General features: G+C 53.7%; 1 protein-coding gene across 2 annotated transcripts in view; it reads right to left on the bottom strand.

Annotated features, from left to right (window-relative positions):
* Positions 1-15,748, bottom strand: part of NDST1 (N-deacetylase/N-sulfotransferase (heparan glucosaminyl) 1) — a 59,951-nt gene extending 44,203 nt beyond the window's left edge. The window contains exon 1 of one of the 2 annotated variants that reach the window (XM_011985332.1): positions 15,545-15,748. The gene's annotated coding sequence lies outside the window, so the exon portion shown is untranslated. Of the gene's footprint in view, positions 1-5,319; positions 5,435-15,544 lie in introns of those variants that run through there. The other variant, XM_011985331.1, reaches the window with a different exon arrangement.
* Between the last annotated feature and the right edge of the window lie 573 nt (positions 15,749-16,321).

The raw sequence follows: 16,321 nt of genomic DNA on the forward strand, positions 1-16,321 counted from the left end.
CACTCTAGTGGCGACAGCTAGCGTAACAGTTAAAGGCCCAGACTGGGGTTAGCCTGCCTGAGCTTGAATCTTTGAATCTTCTCTTTCTTTTTTTAAGAGTCTTGCTCTGTTGCCCTGACTCCTTCCAGCCTCCTCCTACTGGGTTCAAGCTTCGAGCGACTTTTGAACCGCAGCCTCCTGAGTAGCTGGGATTACAGGCGTCCGCCACCATGCCCAGCTAATTTTTGTATTTTTAGCAGCGACGGGGTTTTGCCAAGTTGCCCAGGCTGGTCTCGAACTCCTGACCTCAAGTGATCCACCTGCCTCGGCCTCCCAAAGTGCTGGGATTATAGACACGAGCCACTGTGCCCAGCATATTTTCATTTTTTGAGACAGTGTCTTTCTCTGTTGCCCAGGCTGGAGTGCAGGGGCACATCACACTTACTGCAGCCTTGACTTCCCATGCTCAAGTGATCCTCCTACCTCAGCCTCCCAAGCAGCTAGGACTACAGGCTTGCGCCACCATGCCCAGCTAATTTTTTAATACAGACAAGGTATCCCTATGTTGCCTAGGCTGGTCTTGAACTCCTGGGCTCAAGCAATCCTCCTGCCTTGGCTTCCCAAAGTGCTGGGATTACAGGTACGAGTCACTGCACCCAGCTGGGGCTTGAATGTTGGCTCCATTGTTTACCAGCCTCATGACCTTTGAGCAAATCTCTCAACCTCTCTGAACCTCAGTTTCACTAACTCTAAAATGGGGTTTATACTACTTATCTATCTTGCAGGGCGGCTGCCAAGACAAAGAGAGATGAGGCATGTAAAACACTGAGCTCAGTGCCTGGCACACGGTAATATAAGCTAATAACATGATTACTCAGTAACAGATTTGGAAAGTGAAGCTCAGGAAGGAACTGGCCCAAGGCCACATATCAAATTAGTAGTCAATTGAGAAAGAGAGAGGAAGGGAGGCCAGGCTGACGCCAGAGGGAAGGAGCAAGAGAATGGGATCCAGGAAGGAGGTCTGAGATCTCTCTGGGAGTGTGGAACAAGCAAAGGACCTGTTTCCTCATCCTGTATTTATTGAGCACCACTAGGTGCCAAGCATGCCACTAGGCACTGAAAATGCAGTGGCGACCATGACCTTACCTCAAGGGTTTCTAGAGGTATCTGGAACCCAAGGTTTCATGTCTCTGGTATGACATGGCTGCAGTGAATGGGGGAAGATGCCCACGGCCCTGAATGCTCACCCAGCCCACATTTTATTTCCAGCCTAGGTCACTCTTGACAATGCCCTCTGTGGACCACACACCTCTCCCCACTCCCTCAACACACACACCACACTCACATGCACACGACAGGCTCAAACGGCATCATCACAGACATCTGCGCCACATGCACGGGGGTGGGGGCTGAGAGGAGGTCAGTGTAGAAAGAGCTCTGCCAGCAGCCTCAGAAGGATGTGAATGGGTACCTGGGCTTGGGCAGGGACTTGAGCAGGGGAGGGCATAGCAGTGGCTGCAGGCCTGGGAACAGGTAGCCCCACATGCACCCAGGGCCACTGCCCATAGGTGATCCAGCCCCTCCTAGCCGGTCACAGCCCCAGCACAGTCACATCATCACCCCCCACCCAGCCACACCCCACAGCTTCCTAGCTCCACTAGCCACCCTACCACAGCCTGCCCCACCCACCACATCCAGCCCAGCAAGGAAAATCCTCCACATTTGCTTCCCAGCTGTGCGGGAGTTTCTCCGCGTGATTACACCCCCGGGAGGCCGAGACCAGAAGCAAATCTCTTCCTCTGCTGGAATTTGCTGCATGCCCCATCCCCCATCACTCCCACAGTGCTGCCTGGCTGGGGGCCAAGCTGCCGCCTGTCACCCCAGAGTCCAGGACCACCACCACCAGGAAAGAGACTGTTGGAGGTCTGGCTCAGAGTCGCAGGGCCACAGAGAGCACAGTCTGCCCTGCAGTAAGCCCCTGGGGACACTGAGACCCAGAGAGAGGAAAGGACCTCCTGGCCTTGTGCCATCTGGTGTGCCCCACTCTCATTTACCTTGGTCCATTTTCTTGTCCATGAAAACCCCGTCCCTCCTCCTCCAATGCCAGCCTCAGCAGGGAAGTGAACAAGCCTGCTCTGGATTTCTAAAGTCCTGGTTGAGCTCCCCTGCTCCACATCCCACCATGTAACACCAGGTATCAGTTGTCCTTGCAACTAGAATGCGGGGCTCCCAACTTCACTGAAAGCTTTGCAAGGCACAAGCCGTCTCCTACCCACAGCAAGTGCTCAAGAGCCTTGTGCCCTTGCCAATTACCTTCCCCTCTGCGAATCTGCTACACAGTATCTCCAAGCTAAATGCATTAATAACATTAACTTCCATTTATGAGACATGCCATATCTGTGTTACGTGCCATTATTTCAACCTTACCACAGCACCATGACCTAGATTCCCCCCATTATACGGATGAGAAACTGAAGCCCAGAGAGGCCAGTCACTTGCTACAGCCCCCAGAGCTAATAAGAGGGCGAATGGGAACTTCAGCACACAGCTGCTGGGCTCCAGAGCCTGGGCCCCTCATCCCCCATCTCCGCAGCCCCTTTGTGATCACCTAAGACAGCTAACACTTGCCAGATGCCCTGCACATCCCATTCTCCATTCCCTTTGAATAGTTTTCTGTGTTTGTTTTCATCCATTTTATATGTGTTTTAGTATCACAAGCAGCCTCTAGTGATCTTTCTTGGAAGTAGCCCACAGATACCCATCAATCAACAAGAAAACAAAGCATTAAGCACTACTGTTTCACTCCCTGGTTCTCAACTTGTGAATCTGTTCTGGGTTACCTGGCAGGGAAGGCCCAACAAAAAACCTCAGGAACTTAGGTTGAGGTTGAGAATGTGTCCTTCTTCCAACAGGGCTTGAGTTGCAAGTTTACCTTTGTACCAGCTCTGAAAAAAAGGGCTTACCGAGCAAACATACCAGACAGCCCGGGGGCGGGGCCATGTGGGAAACACAGCAGATCACCTGCCACCCTCCCCTCCCAAGGACAGGACAGTCCTGACAGTCCTACTGAGGCTCTTCACGCACACCAAGGTGGTCAGGTCCCTCACACAGAATGTTATGCAATAGCCACAAAGCTTCTCAAAACGGGGCTCTCTGCCCACCCTATCCCCAAATCCGCCTATGACAGAGTCAAATCCATCCAGAACTATTTTTTTCTTAGGCTCAGATCACAGACACTCAAAAGGAACAAAGCAGCATATCCAAACACATATCATAACCTCCCTCACTGGTGGCCAACATTAAGCTCCTGCGAACATCTGGGGCTGTGCCAGGAGCCTTCCCTGCTCCAGCACGCTCAATCCTAACACCCTGAAAGAGGTGTCACTGCTATGAGCACTTTACAGACAAGGAAATGGAGGTTCAGAGAGGGTAAGTAACTGCTCGAAGTCACACAGCTGGGCAGAGGTGGAGCTAGGATGCCCCTCCCAGCCCACCCCAGAGCCCCTGTTCATGACCCCTCTGCAGTCCTACTTTCCACACCATTCCCAAGCCAGGTCTGCAGCCCAGGAGAAAGGCTTCCTGCAGGCGACCGGCCCCAGGGCTGCTGACCCCACTTCTCTAGCTGAGCTTCAGCCTCCTGGGAAAGCCTGCACTCCAGAGAGGTGCACCATGGGACCCAGCAAGGCAGGACTTCAGCCACAGGGTCCTCACGCCCCCATCAGGTACCCCAATACAAGAAAGGGGGAGGGTGGCTGGGCGCGGTGGCCCCTGCCTGTAATCCCAGCACTTTGGGAGGCTGAGAAGGGCGGATCACAAGGTCCGGAGATTGAGACCATCCTGGCTAACACCGTGAAACCCCGTCTCTACTAAAAATACAAAATTAGCCAGATGTGTGGCACATGCCTGTAATCCCAGCAACTCCAGAGGCTGAGGCAGGAAATTGCTTGAACCCAGGAGGTGGAGATTGCAGCGAGCCGAGATGGCGCCATTGCACTCTAGCCTGAGCGAAACTCCATTTCAAAAAAAAAAAAGGCGGGGGGGCACCTCCTGCCCCAGGCAGAGGCCTCATGCTAAGGAAGAGACAAGAGCAAGGGTCAGAAGCAGGAGATCTCAGCTAGCAGGGCACCGCAAAGGACAATGGCGCGCACCTCACCTCACGGCCTGGCACATGCCAGGCGCTTTACCAAGCACTTCTCAACCCTCACTTCACTTATTTGTCATTTATGCCCAGTGAAGTGAAAACAATTTTATCACACCCTGAGCTTCTCCCCTATCTGCCTCCCCTGCAGAGGAGCTGGGAAATGTGGGTCACCACCAGCCCCCACCCTCCTCATGCCCAACTCCAGGCCTCAAATACACCCTGAGAGATTCCAAGGCACAGGCAGACTCAGGGGCCTCCATCTCATGGATGCAGAAGCCAAAATCCATGCGGGCCTGGAAACCACAACAGCCTCCCAGTCCTTCCTGAGGCCGTGAACACTCAGGGGATGAGAGGTCATTGTCCCCTGAATGAGCCAAGCTCCCCCAGCCTGTGAGGTCAGGCAGAATGTGGCCAGGAAGACAGAGGCGGGGGGTGCCACAGCCTCCATTGCTGCCTGTGAGTCTCTGGGCAAGTCCCTTCCCTTCTCTGAGCCTCAGTTTCGGCAACTGCAGTGAGGGGTATGGACTAGAGGAGTCGTCTGTGACTTTCTGGGGGTTACAGAACCCTTTGAGAATCTAATGATGGCTATCAGCAGATTCTCTCCCCAGACACACAAATTCAGAGTGGTTGTGACTGGCCCCCATCAAAAGTCAAGTTAAAGAACATGGAAATTCTCTAGGGGCCCCTCTGGCTTTGACAAGCCATGGCTCTCACAGTCTAGACAGGACCAAAGCCACAAACACATCAGAGAGCCCCGGGATCTCACCATTCCAGCTTCCCCCGTGGCCCTGAAGTAAATCTTTAACTCTTGGACCTGCTGGCTTAAGGTGGATTTGTGGACGTGCCCAGCTGTCTAGAGAAGCCACAAGAGAAACTGAGCCCTTCCTTCCCATCCCTCAGCCTCCTCCTCCTTCTCCTCCATCAGGAATCTGCCAGGTCAGCCTGGACCTCTCCCTGGGGCAGTTCCGGGAGCTGCTTCTGATCTGGAATGAAGGTAGGACCCAGTGCCAGGCTCAAGGGCCAACCTGTACCCCAGGCCCCTCCTGGGGGACACACACACATACCACACACATAACACACACACACAAACACACACACACACACACTCAGGTGGACCTGGAAGGACGGGACAGGGCAGGGGGCCAGGGACAGTGGTCAGAGGAGACAGGAGCCAGGGAGAGAACCAGACCCAGACCCACCAGAGTTCCAGGCAGTGGCATGCGGTTCCTCTTCACTTCGCCACGTCCTCTCGAACGTCCTCTCCTTAACACAGCCGCACCTAATCCCAGGGCCAGGAAAAATGGCATTACTGTTGGCCCAGTCCCCTCCCCAGGAGAAAGGGAAGGCAGAAGGGAGGGAGGTGGCCCTAGAGCACCCTGCGCCACCAACCACGTTCCTAGAAACCTCCACGCCCCTTCATGCCACCTCCCTTGTCAAGGCCTCCAGCCCCTACCTCCTTAGCCTCAGAAAGAGGATGTCCTCCTCCGATTCTGCCCCATGCCCAGGGGACCACCGGCACCTCGCTTGTTTCACCCAAGCCCTGCCTGGAGGAGCCTTCCATGGGAAAGGAAAAAGTATGTCCCTGACCCTCATGCCAGTGGGTCTTCTGACCCTCTCAAGAGAGGTAGCAGCCAACAGCAGGAGGAGCGCTCACTGGCAATAAGGATAACTGGGTCCCAGTTCCAGCCCTGGCCCTTCCCCCTCAGACCTCAGTTTCCCCACCTGTCCTGAGAAGAAAAGGAAGGACTGGTATGCCCAGCTGGTGGGAAAAGTGTCTATGATGCTGGCTTTTGGCCCCTGGCCCCACCCAGCTCAGCTCCCAGGCCCTTCCCTGTGCCCCACCCTGCAGAGGAGGAAGAAAGGTGACTGGCAACGGTGTGGAGGGTGTGAGAATCCATGCTGGAGCCTCAAAGTGCTAGAGCTGAAAAGGGTCTTACAAAGACAAGACCCAGAGAGGAGAAGCAATTTGGCCACGGTCACACAGAACACTGGAAAAGGGCCAGGCTGGCCAGGGCTTGCTTCTTGACAGCAAATGCTTAAACGCACCCAGCTGAAAAGGTATTTGCCTTCTTAGAGGATGCCAAGGAGAGCACAAGGCAACGTGACAATGGTAGAATTGCAGGCTCTGAGAGCTGCAGTTTAAAAAAAAAAACACCGTACGTTTATATGTGGGGCTTAAGAATGGAGATTGGGCTGGCTTTCCAGGCTCCTCATGTCACACCACATGGGTGGCCAAGGGTCCTGCCAGCCACAGGGAAATCCTAGGAGCCCCTTCCAGGGATTAGCAGCTTTGGCCACCTCTCAAGAAGTCACCTAAGGCCCAGCAGGCAGGTCCAGCAGTGGTGACAGGGAGAAAGGCTCAGATGGACACCCCACGACTAGTCCACTCTGGAAGATGCCAGAGCCTTGGAGAGAGTGAAAATCCCTCAACCCCGTGGCCAGTGAGGACGGAAGCCAGGTGGGCTAGGGATAACACAGAGGAAGGGAAAAGCTTTGAGCCATCTGGAGCCACAGAAGCCCCCTAATCTCCTAGAGGCCTGGTGGGCACAACACAGGGCCTGCTGAGACCAAAGAGGCTTCACTGAGGGCCCACATGAAAGCAGCCAGTCCCTGTAGACTTGCTGGGGCTTGTCATCAAGACAAAAGCTGGCCACCAACACGCCTTGGGGTGTTAAGGGGCTCAAAGTACTTACATGGAGGCGCAGCTGGCAGGGGGAGGGGGCAGGAGGTGGGGAGAGGTAGGGGTAAGTGGGCCTGGCTTTCTCCAGGACACAGACAACAGCTAGAGAGCAGAAACATGGAGCAAAAAGCGCTGGGTGACCTACTTCACAGAGGCTCCTTTTAAAGGGGAATAGGGGGCCTCTGTGAGACTCTAGAAAGTATCTCGCAGGGGTCCAGAACAGTTCACACGGCCAGGAGACCAGGGTTCCAGTTCTAGATCTGGGACTCAGCCAGGACTAGGATCAGGTGAGGCCAGCAAGGAGCCCTTAAGAAGGCACTCACTGCCAGGTGTGGTAGCTCACGCCTGTCATCCCAACACTTCGGGAGGTCAAGGCAGGTTGACCCAGGAGTTTGAGACCAGGAGTTCAACACCAGCCTAGGCAACATGGCAAAACCCCTTCTCTACAAAAAACAATTACAAAAATTAGCCAGGCATAGTGGCGTGTGCCTGTAGTCAGTTATATGGGAGGGTTGAGGTGGGAGGATCACCTGAGCCAGCAGGTTGAGGCTTCAGTAAGCCCAGATCGCGCCACTGCCCTCCAACCTGTGCAACACAGCTGACCCGCTCTCAAAAACAAAGCCTCTTATTCTCCACAATGTGCAAGCACACAGCGGGCACCTCCTGAGACACTGCACTTAGATGCCTCACTTGCCTCATCCTAGGCCCAGCCTTACACAACCTGCCTGTGACCTCAGGCAAGTACCACTCCTTTCTCGGCCTCAGTTTGGTCACATAAAACAGAATCATGAAGCCAGGCATGGTGGCATGTGCCTGTAGTCCCAGCTACTCAGGAGGCTGAGGTAGAAGGACTGCTGGAAACCCGGGCATTCAAGGCCACAGTGAGCTACAACTGTACTACGGCACTCCAGCCTGGGAGAAACAGCAAGACCCTATCTCTAAAAAACATAAAATTTTAAAAAACAAATTAATTTAAAAAATTGAATCATACCATATGATTCCATAGACCCTCCTAAATCTAAGCTGGGTTATTCTGTAGGGAGCATAACCGAACTCTGCAGCAAATCCCCAGAAATGGGCACAGTGGCCCCAGCTCCCTGCCATCAATAACCTGTCAGTCACCACGTTGTCAGTCACCATGTCCCAGGCAGAATACACATTATACAACCACCTGATGCCACTATGTTCCAGACTCTTTGTTAAATGCTTGGCCTCTACTTGATCATGGCCTCATTTTACAAATATGGAGCCTGAGGTCCATAGAAATTAGGCAACTTGCTTAAGGTCCCCGTTGGGAAGTGCTTAGCTGAGATTCGAACCACCGTCTGTCTGGTTCTTAATCCCCACATTCCATGGCATCAGCCACAGATAATACAAAATCCACCAGGGCTGGGGAAATGCCATCAGCTCTTTGCACCTCCCACATTTTCTAGCATATAATGCCGGGGCTAATGTGAAGGCAGGCTGGTGGACAGCCGGGAGCAGGTAGGCAGGGACGGGGAAGTCTGTGTGGGCACTGAGCATTCCACAGATGAACCAGCCTCCAGCCCGGTCAGCTGCCCACCACTCTGGTTACAATGCCCTCATCGCCATCAGCATACCACAGCCACTGCTGTGCCATTTTTAAATCATTACACAGATGCAAAGCTTTTTCACAGGCATTGCTGTGGCATCACACGCCAACTTTATAAAAGTATAGCAGGGATTTCTTCTCCCTTTCTCAGAAAAGGAAAGTGGGGTTTCCAGAGGATAAGTGGCTTCCCAACACGCACACAGGAATGCAATGTTGGAGGTGAACTTGGAGACCACATCCTCTGCCTTCCAGTCCAAGCTTGGGTCTACTCCTCCATGCTCACGACTTTCTGTTCAACCAGTTGATGGGCCTTTGGGACAACGATGACCATTTCTGAGAGTTTACTTGGTACCAGGTGTTGTACTCTGTATTTCACGCATTATTCCACTTAACTGTCCTGACATTCCTGTAAACTAAGTATTGCTACTATTTTCATTTCACAGAGACAGCGGCTCAGGAAAGTAGGGTATCATGCCCAAGGTCACCAGGCCAGGAAGGGGCAGAGCTGGCATCCAGAGTTCAGACTGGCTCCAGAGCCTGGGGCCTAAACCTCATGCTGCACAGCTCGTCGGGGAGACTCTGTCACGGGCTGTCAGTGCAGGGGACGGGAGGTAGACACATCAAATAGTGTGCGCATCTGGCAGATTATGGCAAGATTATGATAATGGAGGACAAACAAAGCTCTCAGGGAGCCCACAGGAGGGAGGTTGTTACAAATGTCCAGGCAGAAGGCCAGGAGTCTGTGCAGAGGACATGGGAACAGAGGGGAGTGACAGATATGAGGGAGGCAACCTTGTGAGACCTTGGTCAAGTGCCTTGCTTTCTCCAGACCTCAATTTACCAAGCTGTTAAGAAAAGTGCTTGGAATATCTCCAGAACCCCCTCCATCCCTGAAGACTCTTGGGCCCTGGGAAAATAAGCAATGCTCGGTGACAGCCTGGCTATGAGCCCTGGGGACTCTGAAATGTTCTTGGCTGTCCTGGCACAGCTCAACTGCTGGGAAACAGGCTTGCAGAAGCACAGGGCTTGGCTGGCATGCCTGGGCACCAGTGAAGTGTGGGTTCTGAAGGGGCCACATTCCGCCCATTGTCGACCTCTCCACAGCTCTGCTGGAGCAAGCACCACCCCGTCTGGATGCAGATCAGAAACCGAGGTCACTCCCAGTGCCCAGTGGGCTGCCACTCCAGGCCCCGCCTGACCCACCAGCCCTGTCCAGAGCCCTACCTACATGTAAATTAAGTCCCTTTGATGTCACTCACCTGCAAAGCCCTTCCCTCACATTTCCCCAAGTCTGGCCACTGGGATATAGAGACAAGGGGTCCTATAGGAGGCCTTAAGGAAAATGACTACCTCACCCCAAGGGACCCGTGCAAAACAGAGGCTGCCTATGCCAAGCCAATGAAGACCCTTGGCTAGGGAAAGGAAGATGGTCCATTAGGGCCAGCCCGCAGCTCTCACTCTGGAAAATGGAAGGGGCTCTTGGACTTGCTAAGAAAACTCAGCCCAAGTCTCCACACTCACAACTGCCCCATCAAACCACATGCCTGGCATGCTCCTGTTCAATAATCTCCCATGGTTCCTCCCACTCACTAGGCCAAGCTCCTTACCTGCCTGCCTGCATGGGTCACTGTGAGCAGAGGCCTTTGTTAACTAGGTGTGCTATATGCCAGGGCCTTGCTAAGTGCTTTACTTTTTTTGTTTGTTTTGTTTATTTTTTTGAGACAGAATTTCGCTCTTGTTGCCCAGGCTGGAGTGCAATGGCGCGATCTCGGCTCACCACAAGCAACCTCCGCCTCCCAGGTTCAAGCGATTCTCCTGCCTCAGCCTCCTGAGTAGCCAGGATTATAGGCATGCACCACCATGCCTGGCTAATTTGTATTTTTAGTAGAAACAAGGTTTCTCCATATTGGTCAGGTTGGTCTTGAACTCCCGACCTCAGGTGATCCGCCCACCTCAGCCTCCCAAAGTGCTGGGATTACAGGCATGAGCCACCATACCCGGCACTTAGTGCTTTATGGACATTTCCTCATTCAACCTCACAGTAACCCTGTGAGGCAGGTACTATCATTGGCCCCTTTCTACAGATGAGAAAATTGAGGCTCAGAGAGGTTATGTTACTTGTCCAGAGTCTCACAGCCAAGCAGCAGGCAAGGATTCATGCCCATGCCTGCCTGACCCCAAGCCCAGATTTTTAACCACTGTGCCATGTGGCCTCCTCAAATACTCCCTGCCACCCTCAGAACCCTGGGGCCACCTCAACCCTTCTCCATACAGGAGGGGAAACCAAGGTAAAGAGCTCTGTTGGTAGCAAAGCCAGGATAAGGCCTGAACCTCTACCCCACCTTCCGCCCCCAACCTCACCTACCCAGGAAGGAATTCCCTGCCAGAAGGCGTGCCAGGCAGAAAGACTAGGACCATCACAGTGACAACGAGGCTTCAGAATCTGCCTTTTTCCTCTGTCCAAAAGGAAGAGAAAAGCAGAGCGAGGTTTGCAGAGACAGAAAAGGACGTGAAGGGACCACGAAACATTTGTTCTTAGAGAACAGACTCCTAGCGTTGGGGTCCCCTCACACAACCCCTGTTGCTATTCCTGACAGCAACAGGAACATGCACGTCCCAGGACCCATGTGCACCATGCCCCACCCCCACCAGCATAGGCCCCAACCCAGCACAGCTGACCCCAAATCTTAATTGCTCTCCCAAAACCTGCTTGTCCCGCAGCCTTCTCTGTCTTGGTAAATAGCAATACTGTCCAACCGTCCTTCCAGTTCCTCAAGCCAGAAACCTTGTGGTCAACACTCTCTTCTCACACCCCACATCTAATCCATCAGCAAATCCCATCAGCTCATCCTGCAAAATAAATCCAGAGCCAACCCCTGGTTGCTCCCACACCGTCCCCACCCACCACTGACCTGGCCGACCTCTCTCGTGGCAAGACTGCAGCAGCCTCCCAGCCAGTCATCCTGTGTCCACCCCTCACCCCCAGCAGTCTCTCTAAAATGTGTACCCAAACCAGTCAGTCCTCACACCGGGCTGCCAGCAGCTTCTCCTCCACTCAGACTCAAACAACAAAGTCCTCCCCATGGCCAAGAGGCCCTAGCTGTCTCCACACGCCCTCTGGACCCTCTCCTCCACCATCCTCTCATTCTTCCAGCCCTGCCTCTGGTCACCTGTGCCCTCCAGTTCCAGAGCCTTTGCCCTGCAGCTCCCTCTGCCTGGAAAGTTCTTCCCTCAATTTCCCGTGGGCTGCCCTCCCGGAGTCCACTGCCCCTCACCAAGGGACCATCCTGACCACCTAACATGGCAAGTCACTCCCTCAAGTCACACTCTTGACCTACAAGCCAGCTTTATTTTTCTTCCAGGCACATCCCACCACCTGGCAGTGAGCTTGCTGGGCTGTTCACTTCATCCCACCACTTCAATGTCAGCCCCACGTCCAAAACAGGGTCTCCATGTGTTTGGTTCACCACTGCATCCGAGTTCCACAAAAGAGCCTGGACCAAAGTAGATGTTTAATACAAATAATGCTGAATGAGGGACTATTGTCTCCCTCATCTGAACACACCTTTAGGCTTACACAGCCCCTATAGACCAGGGGCTAGAGGCCGATACGAGACTCTACCTGGGCCAGCTAAAACCCTGAGCAATTTGGCCAGTTCCCAGCCAAATCCCCAGTCCTGTTCTAGTTCAACTGACTGCTTGGACCAACGGACGACAAGACTTTATGTCTGTCCCTGTTCAGTGCCTTGGCCTCTCTTTTTGGCCATGAGGGAGAACTTCTGAGTCCTGAGAGTTGGGCTGCCAGAGGGAATGTGGACTGGACTGCCGCCACCCACCTTCAGGACCCTTCCAGCATCCACCCAAGGCTGCCTACCTCATGCTCCCAGCAAGAGGAGGCAGAGGAGGGAGGCTGGTGCTACGCCTGCCCTTTTCCTGTGGTCAGCAGGAGGACGGTCAGAAGGAAGCTTTGTTCTCAGAATGAAGAGCATGAAGCCCAGTGCCAGGCGGAAGCGGGCACAGAGGCAGCTGGCCCATCAGACAGTTTAAGGAAAGACAAAACAACAACAACAAAAAAATGGGATGGAGGATGTTTGAGGGGTAATTTGCACACTCAACCGGTTTCATGCCTCCGGGGTGGCTGTGACGATGGTTCATTTTTCCAGGCTCTAACTAGGTCGTCATAGACAATCAGATGATTGTCCCAGCTAGGTGATCTGCCACTGGCCCTGCAGAGGGAGGTGGAGATGGAAGAGTGTGGCCTTGCCTGGCATTGGAAGACCTGGGGTCCCAGCCCAGCTTTCCACCCACTCATGTGACATTAGGAGAGTGTCTTCCCGCTATGTACCTCAGTTTACCCAGCTGTAAATGGCTTGTTCATGCCTGCACTTGATGTTTCAGCCTGCCTGCCACAGGACCACATAGCAGGAGAGTCCCTCAGCCTGTGGCCAGGTCACTGGGCCACCCAGGCCAGGCTTTCCCTGTGGGGCCTGATACCAGGGGCACAGCACTTGCTCACTTTCAGCCAGGCTTCCAGCCTGCCTCCTCTCCTGATCTGTTCCCTAATGTGAATGTGAAACTCCTCTGAGCTTGGCTAGGGTGGGGCCAGGACTGGGAGCCCTCACCACACCCAGACACTGGCACCTGCCCCGATCCACTCTGTGTTATCCTCTCCAAGGATAGCTCACATTGCACTTAGCCACGACAACTGGAGAAGCCCAGAACATTGGCACAGGGGGCAAAAGAGTAGCCCAGAGAGAGAAAGGGGCATGATTGACGTCGCCCAGCACAACAGTCACCCAGGGCTCCTTCCTACCTGCCCTGGGCTCCATGCACTAAGACAGAGTCCTTGAAGAGTGGTCTATAGACCCCCTGGTCTGAATGTTCTCAGGAGGGGAAGGATACACCCTAGAATGAAAGAATCAGAGCAGGAGGCAGGGGGTGGGGGCAGCAATCTGCATTCATTTCTACAAGCTTCCCAGGTTTTTCTTGTAGCCAGAACAATTGCAACCTCTCAGCTAAGACCTCTTCCAGGAGAAGTCATCTTAGCAGGCCCTAGGGAATACTTAAGCTTTCAATTGAAAGAGTCAAATAAACTTTGACTGGACAGACAGTTGGACAAGGGAGCTGTCAGATAAAATAACATACTCTAGGAGGAGAAAGCACAGAGAGGCCCAGTGGAGAGGAAGCCCAGACCAGTAAACATCTGAACTGGTCCACACCCCTCTTCACCCTGCCGGCCTCAGCACACAGAGGTCTGGACCTGGTACCCTCTGAAGGCTGCTGAGCGCAGTGCTCCCTTCCCTAAACTCCTCCAAGCCCACCATGAGAGTGAGATCTGGGGACAGCTGCAGGTGGATGCTCCTCTCCTTGGTTACACTGCAGGTTGGGGCCCGCCCTTTCAGGGACTGTTATCCGAAGCTTAAGAAGCCACCTGGGTCAGTGGCTAAGCAGGCAGAGCTTATCTTGGGGGAGGGTTAGAGGGCCACAGAGCAGGCTGACCCAGAGGCCTCTAGCAAATGGAACCTTCACAGCTGGCAGGGACAGACCATGGCCACACCTGCTTTCACACAGGAAGCACTTGTTACGCTCCTACTGGGGACACCGTCCTGAGCCTAAGCATGATGCTCCAATGCTTCATGCTTCAAGGGACACAAAGGTGATTCACCCCCTGCCTTAGAAGAGCCCACAAAGGAACAATGTAGGAGACAAAGTGGCTCATGGCTTAAGGACAGGGTTGCAAACTCAGATGCCTCCGGTGACCAGAAAGATCACGTAAGCATATGAAATGGCTGGCTGGGGATGGGGTGAAGAGTACACGCCTCACCTCCAGCAATGACCCCTGGAGAATATAGGCTCAAGGTTTTCCTATCTTCCAATTTTTGAAATAAAGCCAGAAGTCTGAGTTTTTATGTAAAACCTCTGGTTGGCAACCAGCTCAATATTTGGCATGGGCCAAACAAAGTCTGCCCATAGGGCAAATGTGGCCTGCCAGTTTGTGACCCCTGTTTTCTTAAAATGGACAGAGAACACACTGTGGAGCTCAGTAGAGGCCAACTTCCCTGCAGCTGAGGTACCTGGGAAGGCCTCCTGGAACAGGAGGCATTGGTGCTGGGCTGCAAGGATGGAGAAGGCTCTTCTGGAGAAGGAATCCTGGGTAGGGTGTGGGGCGTACCTCTAGAACTGCAGAGGCCATGGGCAGGAACATCCTGGCCCTACAACCCGGCAGGCTGGACCAAGAGCCCAAGCCATCTAGACTCCTGCGTTTCCTCCCCAAAAAGGAGGCATGAAGCAGGCAATAGAGGCATCAGTTTAGTTCTGTCCCCAGGTAGCGGGAGGAGGGGGCCGCCAGCCCAGCAAACCTCTGGACTCAACTAAATCAATCGGTGGCAGAATAGCAAGGGTCCAATTTCATCCTCGGAGCTTGAGGAACAGGTCAGCTAACAACAGCTCCATGGGGGGAAGGGAGAGGAAGACACAATGGAGGGACAAAAGGAGGCTGAGAATCACACCCTGCCTGGCCAGACCTGGCTGGTTACATAACCCTACCTCAGGGCAAAGCCAGGGAGGGCCTGGGCTAGGGAGTCCCCAAATGCAGAAACGGTTTCCCCTGCCTCCCCTGCCCACTCCTGCTCTTCAAGCTGGTCCTGCAGCTCCTAGAAAGCCCAACACAGAGTGCGGAGCCAGGGGTGGAGACTAAGACCCCAGGATCATGTACTTACAAGATCACTCAGCAAATTCATAGCAGAGCTAGAACTACCAACAGCAAACTTTTACCATATGATTACTTTGTACCAAGCACGAGGTAAGTCCTTTACACATATTATCTTATCTAAAAGTCTCACTATAACATCAGGAGATAAATACTGTTATTGCCATTTTACAGAGGAAGCACAGACAAAGTAACTTACCCAGTGTCACACAGCTCCTAAGTGGAGGAGCCAGCTCAGAAGCCAACAGCCTGTCTCCAAGACCACACCCTGAGCCAGGATGCCACACTCCACCAGGCTACTTTCTCCTTGCACCACGCTGCCTGCCACCGCTTCTCAAGCCTGCAGTGCGCACAGCCCCGTCAGCACTCCACAGGGACACCCAGCCTTCTGATGATCTGATGAAACCAACAAACTCTTTCTTTAGAAAAAGAAAGCACAGAAATGCCTACAACACACTGCACCTTTGGGGGCTCACGGACCCCTGAACTGGTGGGAATAGACAGGTCACAATCACAGGATACTCAAGAGACAGGAGGTAGCAGAGGGAGCCGACCCCCTCAGGTCCCCTGGGCCTCCCCATATCAACTTTCATCCACAGGCGTGGGCATGGATCGGTGCTCAGGGCCTCGTCATCCCTTCGGGGCTGGGAGAACAGAATGAATCACGGCACACAATGGCCTGCGCCTCTGTATACACTGGGTGTGACTCACAGCTCCCAGCTGCTGGGCAGACGGTGCACAGCTGGGCCTGGCATCTGGAAGGGGGTGGCATTACCAGGCGCACCATCTCAGTCTTCTCCCCACCAGTGGGCTCATCTCGCCCAAGACTAGACCTGGCCTTACCCCGTCCCCAGCAGCAATGAGCATTTCAAAGGGAACCCCTCATCAGCGACTGCTCAGCCCCCACGCCAGCCTCATCCCAGGAGGTGGTAAGTCAAGATGGACAGCCTCTTGCAACACATGAGAAGATCCAAGACCTCGGCTACCTCACTGTGTGACCTAAAGCAGGCCCCCCACCTCTTAGCCTCCATTTCACCAACTATAAAGTGAGCAGACTACTTGATTGAGTCCTTCCCAGCTCCAAAGTCCTGAATCTATAAAAACAGCACCTGATGGCTGGGCATGGTGGCTCATGCCTGTAATTCCAACACTTTGGGATCCCAAAGCAGTCGGATCACCTGAGGTCAGGAGTTTGAGACCAGCCTGGTCAACATGGTGAAACCCCATCTCTACTAAAAA

This window comes from Mandrillus leucophaeus, unplaced genomic scaffold, assembly GCF_000951045.1.
Source record: "Mandrillus leucophaeus isolate KB7577 unplaced genomic scaffold, Mleu.le_1.0 Scaffold282, whole genome shotgun sequence".
NCBI lineage: Eukaryota > Metazoa > Chordata > Mammalia > Primates > Cercopithecidae > Mandrillus > Mandrillus leucophaeus.